Source organism: Protopterus annectens, chromosome 3.part0 (assembly GCF_019279795.1).
Source record: "Protopterus annectens isolate FY-2018-M chromosome 3.part0, PAN1.0, whole genome shotgun sequence".
In the NCBI taxonomy this organism is placed as follows: Eukaryota; Metazoa; Chordata; order Ceratodontiformes; family Protopteridae; genus Protopterus; species Protopterus annectens.
In genome coordinates this window covers 1,476,611,918-1,476,624,269 of record NC_056731.1, presented here as the reverse complement: position 1 = coordinate 1,476,624,269, position 12,352 = coordinate 1,476,611,918, and positions in this window count along the sequence as shown.

Below are 12,352 nucleotides of genomic sequence, written 5' to 3'. Positions count from 1 at the left end.
CCTTGTTTATTAGGTCCATGATGATGCATTCCATAGCGTGGCATATCAGACTTATCAGGCTAGTGGGGCAATAGTTCCAGGCGTCTGTAGTCCCTCCTCACTTGTGGAGAGGGATCACTATAGCAGTGTGCCATTTGGTAGGGGCAAAGCCTGAGGTGAAGCTGTAATTGAATAGGGCACACAGGTGAGGTGCCAGTTCACTCTGTAGTTCATGAAGAACACAGTCAGGTCCCATAGAAGCTGTATTCTTGGCCTTGGACAGTGCTGTTTTAACCTGGGCAGCAGTAATACTGGGTGTCTGGCAATCTACTGGTATTGTGATTGGTCCTTTTTGGGGGGAGGGGGTAAAGTTGGCACTGAATGTGTTGGCCAGTATATTGGCAATATCTGTTGGCTCGGTATAGGAGGTACCATTGTGCAGTAGCTCAGAGCAAATCTGGGTATTGCCGTGGAGATTCTTTACATAACTACAGAAGAACTTATGGTTGTCTTTACTATCTGCTGCAATTGTGTTTTCATAGCTAGCTTTAGAGGGTTTGATGAGAGATCTCAAACTTTTATTGAGACTGATAAGGGAGTTTTTCCAGTCTTGTGACATCACCTTATTCCGCATAAGTTTCCACCTTTTTTTGTAGAATTTGTTTATGGCAGGGACCACCAAATTGGCTTCCTTTTTTTGAGAACATCTTGGTTCTATTGGGTATGGTGAGATCCATGCATTTGTGTACGTGTTTGAACAATGCATTGGTGTATCATATGGCTGTCATGCAATTATTCTCCATTTGCCATGGGTGCCATGAAGTTAGCCACCTCTGTTTTTAGGAGCCCAAAGTTAGCTTTAGAGAAGTTTTTCATGGTGGTTACCTTTGTGGGAGTGGGGTGGATTTCCAAGGTGATTAGTTTGTGGTCGGATCTAACCAGGGAGGAGTTGATACCTCTATTGGGGGTAAGAATGAGCGGGTCCAGTGCATTGGAATTAATGAATTCCAGAAAATGCTGGGCAAGTGTATTGGTACATGAGTAGTTTTCCCAGTTAATGGAGGGGTAGTTGAAGTCACCTAGTATGAGAGTGTTAGGTTGGACCCTAATATTCTCCAGGGTGCTTAGGAATGTGGAGTGTGAGTCTTGGGACATGGTTGGGGACCTATAGCAAGGCTACAATCTGAATCACAGTCTTGAATGTCAAAAAATGTGAACACAAGACCAAGAATCACCAAAATCCACGGCCACAGTACCCAAATCTCCAAAAAATGTGGTTAGAAGCAGTAAGTTAAGAACAGCACATTTATCATCCCTAATCAGTTTCTTTGAATCACAGTCTTACCCACTGTTAGCTGCACCTGAAGTATCTCAGATGCTTTATGTTGGGCTACCAGTCTGGAGGTGTGCGCATCCTTTATGAATATGGAAACATCACCGCCTTTGGAGCTTTGGTTCAAGTTCTGGGGCTGAAAGATGTGGAATGAGTTATAGCCTGGTAGTGAACCAGGTCTCTGTTACAGCACAAATGTTGATGTTCTCCATTTTAAGGAGTGCTTCGAGTGAGTGCATTTTGAGATTTAGACTTCTAGCATTGAGCAGCATGACCCTCAGATTGCATTTGTTTGTAGCTGTTACGGTGGTAATTTGCTCTTATTTTATATAAGAAGGTACTAGGCTATTGGCCCTGAGGCCCTTACAAGCCTAGCCAAAAATTTAGCCCATGTTCCAACAAGTCATATGCCACTGTCGAGCAGGGACACAGCTGGAATCCCAGAGGTGTATTTTCTGTTCCCCATCCAGTTAAAAAAGATCAGTAACTAATTAGCTAAACACCCTTATGGACCATTTTAAGCTTAGCTAGTTGCCACATGTGAGAACCAAACGCTGCACCTTGAGCCTGTAAAGTACACATCTTAACCATTATGCCAACATCCCACCAAATAAACACCTCTCTCATGTTTCAAACCCAATCCCACGACACCTGCACCACACTGCATTAACCCAGCACACCACACAGCTCTTTTTTTTAATGTAGACTATCTTCCTTTAAAAATAAAATCTAACAAACTTGCACACTGCATTGCTTTTGTCAATGTATTTTTATGTTAACCTACACAAAAGAACAAGTGTTATTTGACACCATTATGACTGTAAAAATAATGTTACAGGAAAAAGTAAATGTATTTCTCTTAGCTTTCTGTAAAACATCAAGTGTTAAGTTCTCTAAAACACTGGAAAACATTGAATCGCACATCCTTAGATAATAAATGTCATCAGTTTTTTTTCCGGTCATGGCAGAGAAAATGAGTCAGTGTGAACCTCTTGTCAGATTGTTTGATGAATTTCTGAATTGTCTTACTTGTTTCCTTTCTCAATAAAAGACAGTTCAAATTATTAGTGAAAATTCAGATCAAAAGTTGATTTTTTTAAGAATGACAAACTTTCCCTGCATGCAGTTTAAGTCATTTTACTACAAACTGTATGTGATGAATTGAATTGTACAAATTTGACAGATCAACAGAATGCTTTAGAATTGATTTATATCTGAAGCTATGAACATACGTGCTGCTTGTTCTGGTAATGTACTCAGAGCAAAGCAGTATCAACATAAAGTTATTTTATAACACATTCTGGATGGTTATGCATAAGTAATATTTTACCAGAACTTAATGCACCATGTAAGTTTCTATCTAAATGGGACTAAAATATGGTTATTATACAAAAATACAAGCAACTTATCATGATGCATCCTTTATTCTTAACATTTCAGGATTACCTGTCATTTGTTTAATGGTTCTCTACCTAGATCGTGAAGTCTAGAGAGCTTCTTTGCGTGACCTAGCACGTATCTTTTAAATACCTGAAGTCAAGCTGTGATCCATCAGTACTTAAACTAATTAATATATACCTCAATATGCAAATTAATGGTTTTAGGAAAGTCGATTGATAATAGAACTGCAAGATGAGGTTGCAGAAAGATATTTAAGAAGGAATGTTGAAGGGAAAAAGAAGGGATGGTGTCCCAATGATGCTGCTTTTATTTAGCATTTGAATCAAGACTGTAGAGAAACATTGTTTAGGTTCAATAATAGGATGGCAGACCATTGGCCTGGCAACCTGACATTACCACAGTACTTGTTGTAAATGTTTAGTAGCACAGCATTTATGTTTTTATCAAAATATCATTTTCAAATTGTCAGTGATTAAATAAATAAAAAGAGATTTCTTATCACCCAAGCTATTAGATTTGTTTTTAGAGCAACATTTTGTTTTGCAATGAATGTGCTATTTAACATAATTGTCAGTAACTATTGCCTGTGGGATACTTCAATTTTCGTTAGTGCCTCATGTAATATGTATGAGCATATGATGATCTGATGCTTGGGTAAATTCCCATTGTATTAAAATGGTTGAAAGTCCATTTCTTCAAATCACCTTTTAATTGAATTTGGTATAATTGAAACATCATTCGGTGAAATTTACCAAGGTTTTTAGTTAAATATACTAAAACCATAATTGCACATCTGTGGGGAAGAGTGAAAATACCATACAGGCAATCATTACCAGCATGCTAACAAAGAATATATAAGAAGTGGGAAGGTAAAGGTAGCATCAACCGCTGGCTAAAATGTCTGCATATATTTCTACATAATCTACTTCTGTGTTATAGAAGTAGGTATAGCTATGCCACATTTGATGAAATAAACATTTACTCAAATGGTCATTCAGCTAAATGTTCCTTCATTAATTTCAACAAATGGTTGTCATTCATCTGAATTAATATTTATCAAATGACTGGCATTTTTTCTTCATGGCCATAGGTAATTGTGGGGGCAACATCTACTTGTCAGAAATTTTATCAGCTCACATCAAATTACCCATTACTCAAATCTGGATCTCATGGACATTCAAATCACCATTAACAAATCCAACTATTGCTTCATTGCTAAATATAGATCCCAAGGAATGTCTCCCATTAATCATGAGGTTAAATATCAAACTAAATACCATCCTGTTAGTAGAATCTAATTATCCATGCATTGATAGACATCCTTACATCTCTAAATGTTGATATTTCTTAGACTTCATTCTTAATATTAATGCACTGCAGCAAATTATAAAACTACTCGCTAGAGGCTCTACTATCCTTGACCTGGTTTTTATCAACCTAGTCTTCACCTGTATCCAATCCTGCATTTCTAACCTCTAGTTAAAACTGACAAGTAATCGGTCGTCCTCTCTTTCAGACCTAGTGGTACAACTCTAACACCAAATGAGACTATCTTTAGGGAGTTTTCCAGGGAAAACATATTTCAGCTTGTAGAAGACATATGCAAAATTCCCAACAATACTCCAAAAATGGACCTAGCTCACAAGGCTGCTGTCTTTACCTCTGACTTTTCCCATCATTAAAACATCTGCATAGAAAAGGAAGAAACCCTCTCTTTTTAACATAATGGTAAAATAAAGACTAAACCTCTCTAGTGGAACTCCAATATTATACCATGACCCCCATTAATATTCCAAAACGTGCACGCTGATTGGCCAGCGTTCACGTTGTAAATCGACTTATACTAATGGAAAAAGTTCCGGTCGCCCAGACTTTTTCCATTAGTAAAAGTCTTTTTTTAAAACACTGTCTCGCTATGTTAAAAGAGTTTAACATAGCGGCACAGGTTTAAAAAAATCAACGGAGATCTCCGTTGATTTTTTTAAAGCTGTCTCGCTATGTTAAACTCCTTTAACATAGCGACACAGTGTGTAAAAAGCAATGGAGATCTTGCTTTCTCTGTTGCTTTTTTCTTAAACCTGTCTCGCTATGTTAAATGGGTTTAACATAGTGAGACAGCCTTAAAATAAGCAACAGAGATCTCCGTTGCTTATTTTAAAGCTGTCTCGCTATGTTAAACCCATTTACCATAGCGAGACAGGTTTAAAAAAAAGCAACGGAGAAAGCAAGATCTCTGTTGCTTTTTACTGTTTCGCTATGTTAAATGGGTTTAACATAGCAAGACAGCTTTAAAATAAGCAATGGACACCGTTGTTTATTTTAAAGCTGTCTCGCTATGTTAAACCCATTTAACATAGCGAAACAGTAAAAAAGCAACGGAGATCTTGCTTTCTCCGTTGCTTTTGGCCACAGCTCTGATGTACTGCGTAGGCATGCGCAGTACATCAGAACTGCCGCGGATGCCAGACAGCTGCGGAAGGGCAGCAAAGAGGCATTATACAATGCCATTATTTAAGAAAAGTAATTGTTTCTTTTCTTAAATAATGTCATAGTATAATAGCAATAACCCACTTCTGGGTGTGGATAATGCGGGATTTACCCATGGTTGTCTTTGTTTGGTCCCTCGGGCTTCGCCCTCGGGACCAAACCACGCCAATCATGGGTAAATCTCACATTACCTACACCCAGGCATGGGTTATTGCTATATTAATAAACACTTTAAGAAAAGAAGGAAAATAATGAAAATTTGAAATAAACCACTAATCCCCCCCCACACCTATGTGAAACATCCAGCAAGGAAATTAAGAGCACCATTAGAAAATCTAAAGTGGAATATGAGCTTAAGGTTATTACAAGCACCAAAGGAAGTTAAAAGCATGTATTCAGTTATGTCAGGTAATTAAGAAATAATGTGCAACAATGCATTGAATTTATCCATATCAATATTACCATTCTGATCCCGAGGACACAGAAAATATATTAGCTTATACATTTGGTGCTAATTGCATCCTGCTCACCCACACACCTACACTGTTGCCCACATTATTCCTAAAAAAATTGTTTCTGCTGATATCCCCCTGAAAGAGAAAAAATAACCACAGCAACCAGGAAAATTTGTTTCACCACAAAAATGAACCACACAGCAATAGCCACTGAAAAAGAATTTATTCCTCTAGTGCCTCGGCAACAGTAAGCCTTCAAGGAGTAACATACAAAACCTTAAAAAACATTTTTATACTGTCAGCTCTACTCAATAAAACAATCAAACAATTAATTAACTAATCCAATTGTTAAAAGAAACTCTCATATATTTAAAGTGAAAATGCATTATTTTTACAAAACACTTTTCCAACAGCAATCTGTATTCAAGCCTTTTGGAATCAGTGTATCATATTTTAAAATGAAAATAGTTTCTTCCCCTGGAAGAGGTCTGAATCCCTGTCAAAGGTTAAAATGCTTCCATGAGACCAGACAACATGGCATGTTGCATTTATACCAGTGCAAAGCGTGCACGATCCAAGTTGCTTCTTAAACTCTATGTAAACTGTTTAGCCTTAACCTCAGCCTAACCACAGGGTTTCTGCCTGATAACTGGAAGGCAGCTACTGTGACTCTTCAACACAAGAGTGGCCCCTCTGCAGATGTAGGTAATTATAAGCCCATCAACCTCACTAGTCTTATATGCAAAGCCATGAAAGGTATCACAGCAGAACTAATTTTTATACACTTAGGCAACTTAACTTGTCTACACTGCAATCTACTGAGTTTTGTGAGGAGTATATTTTCTGTGTAGAAACTAGAAGTCTACTTCACAGCGTTACAATGGTTGTTGACTGTGGTCACTCTTCGCACTCTGCTATCTCAATTTGGCTGAGGGTTTTGACATTGTCTTCCATGCTGGCATTACTGAAAAAATAGACAAATGTAATGCAACCTATATTTTCTGCAGCATATGTTTTCTACAGGATGGATATCCAACAGATCCCAAGTTCTTAATGCTAATGATACTCTGCCAGAATATAAAATTGCAACTTAGTGTGTACTGCAGAGATCAGTGCTGGGGCCTCTCCTTTTTGGCATTTTTTTTTTTTGCAGAAATCCAAGCCAATATCCCAGAAGTATGTTTAACCAAGTTAGCTTATGACAGCAAGATGGCTGTTGTTATCTTCTCATCTACTCATGCAAAACTGTTGCATCAAGGGTGGAACCATGCACATGCATGGTATACTAAAATGGTGCCATGCTAAATGAAGAGAATTGCAAGATAGTAGCATTCAGCATAAAAGGCTGCTCCTACCTCATATATTATAAATGGTACTACTCTTCAAATATTCATGGTCATAGGAGACCTGGGCTCATACATGGACAATTCTTTCTTATTCAATCCTGTTCCCACAATAGTCAGGAATACTGCTATGTGGCAAATTAATTTCCAAGGGAATCTCATTTTCCAAAGAAGCCATTTTATCACTGTACTTTTCCTTTAATGGTCCCATTGTTGAATACAATGCCACATTTGATATGTGCAAATCCAGACATATTGCTGAACTGGTACACCTTCAAAGACTTCTAGACAGAAAAAATAAAGGACTTGAATCCTTCAGTTATCCTGACATTTGCTTACTGACTGCACAAAGATGACCTGTATCTCACTTTTGAGCCATGAATGTCCCAATCCTATTTATAAATATTAGATCTTAAGAACAATGCTATCCAATTTACCACAGTGACCATATGATGTCTAGCCATGCACAATTTTAAGAAGACAGACTTAAAAGTCCTTACCAGTCTTTTTGAACACTTAATCCTGCTAACCTCCAAAGTGATAAACATGTTTTGTATTTGTGTCTATTTTTCCAACCATGAAGACATGCATTAAAGGTAGCTAAAAATCGGACTTTGTTTGACCTGTAATTTTACCTGATTCATACCTATACCTCTCAACCCCTTAGGGATGAAGTCGGGACAAAGCCACAATTAATGGAGGGACAAAGGCCCAAAAATAGGGATCCATTTCACTAAGTGATTTCACAACTTTGAATAAACATTGCCACTGTAGTACAGGAGTGGATATGATCCAGCCATAAATGCTAAAGGTGCTGAACATTGTTGGGATGCCATAAATAATATACCTTTTCAGTTTTGTTTGGAAAGCTGAGACTATTTTGGACTGGTAAACTGGGATTGTGGTCCTCGTTTTAAGTAAGGGTCAAATGTGTGTCTGTTCTATTTATAGAATTAGTACACTGCACATTCTAGCTGGGAAAACATACACCAGGGTGCTGGAAAGGAGATGTTATGTAACAGGTGAACCTCTGATTCAAGAGGAATGAAACAGATTCTCCTTTGACAGTGGAACAATGAATTAACTGTTCATCCCACACCCTGGAGCTATGAGACTGAGATTTTAACCACTGAATCATTGGTTTTGCTCATGCTGATTTGGAAAAAATATGATGAAAATAAACCTTTGTTTAACAACCAGTTATTTCTAATTGTTGTGTACTTGTTATAACTTATTTTACTGTATTTGTCTTATGGCCTAGCTTTTTGTGATTTGGTTAGGAGCATACAGAGACTTTGTTTTAATAAAGACTGTTACTCTTTCTTCCACATTCCAAAAAGTTGGTATATTGAAGTGGAAAGTGCTTCATGAGAAGGAATAACTCCATAGGTGTGTCAACAATACTGCGTTTCCGCAAATATATAAGGATGGGGTGGAATTCGTTTTCTAACTTTACAAGGGAACTGCATACACCAAGTCTAGTAGAAAATCCATAAACCAGGTCTGTACCCTGCACAAGGATTACTGTTACAAATGTACTATTTATACATTTGCCTAGATAATTTGATACCAAAATATGCAATGCATAATTTGTATTCTGTGGGTACAGTGCATCCCGAGAGTACCAACTATAACAGTGAAAATGACAAGAAATGTTTGTCAATACCATGGCCAGTCATAGTACACCACAGGACAATAGATAAAAGCGCTATGATGATTGTCTTACATGGCAATGGTTGCTATAGGTAATGTCAGCTGAGATTATACTGTATGATTACCACTGAATATCAGGCAGCTGACCTTGTAAGTCTTTCTGTGGAGCTTGGTGAGGAAATTCTGTGAGTATGATAGTCATAGTTTTACCAACTGTCCAGAATATTTCTGGACAGTCCAAAATTAAGGGACACTGTCACTGACAATGAAGAACACAAGCATAAGTTTGATTGAGCACAGTAATATTGTATGACAATCTGCTAGAGGGGAGGTTAATGCACACTTCTATTCTGCATGCATTTTGCTTTCACGTACATGTCCAGAATTTTTGACATGAAAAGTTGGAAGCCTTAGTCATAGTATGTTACATTCGAAAATGACACAATTGCAATGATAGTGTGCTAAAAACAGTGGGATTAATCTGTATGTTTCTTATTTCGGAATGTTTAACTATCATTGTGCTATGTTACACTCAGCACCTGCAAACATTTTGTAATCTTATTGTAATGATGAGTCAGATGCAGCTACCTTATCTAAATGTTTGCTTCAGAAACATAAGGTACAATTTAACAAGGCACAATAACAGTGTACTTGCATTTTACAGAAGAATATGCCTATATCCTATTTCAGAATCCATGAATATCTTAAAACTGCAAAATATGGGCATTGTTCTGTAAATGTACAGCAGCATGTAGAAGATGACTGGATACTACATCGATTTTGCAGTAACTCATATGTGTGCTTTCTGCATTTGTAGCCATTGTGTAGCTTTCTACAATTTCCTAGTAACTTTGCCTTGTGGAAGTGTTTTTCACTAAACTACTATTTCCTTCATTCATCCATTTACTTACTCATTCATATATTTTAATTTTGGTTTCTTTATTTGGTAATTGTTTTCTTGTTTTTTATATATTTGTTTCTTTATTTGGGTGTTTGTTTCTTTGCTTGTTCACATTTATTGGCTGGGAACATCCAGCTGTCATGTTCAACGATGGATTATAATTTTCAATAGAGTCCTGAGGAGAAATGTTCCAAAGAAAGTAAAGAATACTAGCAGTAAATATATAATCTAGTGCATGATATGTATGACATGGTTTACTATTGAAACATTGAACATCACAATGTAAACCTATCAAAAATGCGGTTTACATGTTCGATGTTCACAATGGTAAACAGCATTAAAGATCAAACACCAAAGCATTCAAAGTCAAATTCGACTCCTGTACTCTGATGTCCGAACTACAATGCACTGACAGTCATTTTTTTCCCTCATGTGGGGGGGCTGCACCCCCCACACCCCCTACCATTTATATATTCCAATTCCAAGATCACACTACAGTGCGGAAAAGGGTAAATTTCCCGATCTCCAGTGTCCTGCTCTTCAGTCTTCCAGAGTCAACATTGTAACCGTCTCCCAAATAGTTTTCTGCATTCTGACTCCCGCACAACTAAATTGCACACAAGCCACATTCAACATATTGATTGTAAACCATATGACATAAATAATAAAATATACAGTAAATAAAAAAGCAGCAGATTCCAGTTCCAGCAGTATAGAGGGATACAGCCCTGATGACATCCCTTGTGAAATGAAGTTTGTTAGTCGCTCAGGTGTTTGAGAACTGGTAGTGGAAAAAGGACATTCTCATCTTTCAGAGCGGTAAGGCAGGACAGAGACCACTGCACACAGCGACAGTTCCACAGTGGAGGAGTAGTGATGTAAATGTGTAGCTTGCAGGTGTACCTGTGGTAGCCTTTCACACAGATGTGTACACTCACTGCTTTAAAGGGATATGTAGTTGAGATTTCTTAAAGAGTGAAGAACAATCTACTTAAGAGCTGCTTGCTTACAAAAATGGGTGTTATTTGTCATATTTGTTTTTCAGATTTGAAATGTCAACTACAAAACTGTTCAATCATTAACAAGTTTTATGCCATTAAAATAGTAGATAATGAAGGTCATTTATCAAAGAATGGTACCCTATGAGAACAATTAACCAATACCGAGGACAGACAGTAAACTACACATGGGTAAGGACTGGCGAATTGTAATACTATGTGCAATAGCACAGCTGCAAACCTAATGCTCATGCTTATACAGGAAAGGAGACTGAAGGTTGGTTAGCAATTGGACAAGAGTGCAGTAAAAGGGAAGAAGAAACATACAACCTTGTAGTATCAGGCAGAATATTTTGACTGCATAAAATCTGCCCAGTTTTTAATTTGTCCTAGTTAACATTATTGACCATTGAATTAAAGTTCTGATTATTTGTTGATGAAGAGACAAATAATTCACTGGTGCTAAAATTGTTAATAATAGGATCATTTTGGGAGGTGATGCGTACTTTGTTAAGCAGAGTACCAGGACAAATTTTCATGCCAAGCATATGATGTTTGGCATTTAAAGCATAGATTTAATTTCACTAACTTTAAGATGAAGACCTAAAGAGTTCAGTTATATATGTTTGGTAAGAATGAAAGGTTACAAATCACTGCTGATTAGGACAACATAGTGATCAGCAAGCAGGCCAGAAGTGCCATTAACATATCAGTTTAACTTATTTTACTGCAGAAACTGGCATGGACAAAGGTTATAATGAGAAGAACATGAAAAAACTGAGACCTTAGGCATGCCTAGAGAAAATGGTAAGAGATGTAAGATGGCATTATCAAATCTAATAGACTGATGTATTCCTTGCAGGTAACATGTAAACCATCTAATGGCACTAAGAGAGAGTGTGAGAAAGAGAGAGAGAGACCATAGCAGATGTGTATCCTCAGCAGTATGACATGATTGATACCATCAACCACACTGAAAGCTAACAAGAAAAAGGAATCAACAACTTTAGCAAGATCCATTTGGAAGAGGATATATTTAGTGATATCCAATAGGACAGAATCAGTACCACAGCCAAACCTAAAGCAGTCCTGAATGTGAGAGATGAGATAACTGCTTGCTGCAATTGTGAAAAGACACACATCTCTATGATTTTAAACACTGGTGAAAGGACAGCAGTAAGATGGTAGTTGTTTAAGGCAGTGTAGGCATCACCTTTGTGTAGTGGTATAGTGATCACTTTTTTCCATACTGAGGAAGTAACCCCCCTCCTCCCACCCCACCCCAACACAAACACACAGAAACACACAGAAAAACACACACACACACACACACACACACACACACACACACACACACACACACACACACACACACACACACAAGCACACACACACAGTGTTTAAGATATTAGCTTGAAAATAAATGTGAATTCTGTTAGGGAATGGTTACTTATTACTGTCCTAGGGGTACAATGGCAGTAGAGGAGATTTACATTAATTTACACAGGAGCTTATCACCTGATACAGAGAGCAGGGAAAGTTGTTTCAGATGTTTATATGATATGTAATTTAATGACCTAAACTGAGAAAGTATGACATCCTGGAGTGGATAACACGAAGCAATAATGTCAAAATGATGAAGACTAGAAATGAGATTTATAACAGTATCAGTATATTTAACTTGTGCCTAAAGCTATTCTTTTTAGATACAGGGATGTATTTGTTTCATTAAACTTGGTACTCATCAGGCTGATCATTGAGCATAATGTCCTTTTTGGTAAGTATGTGTCCAAACACTTATT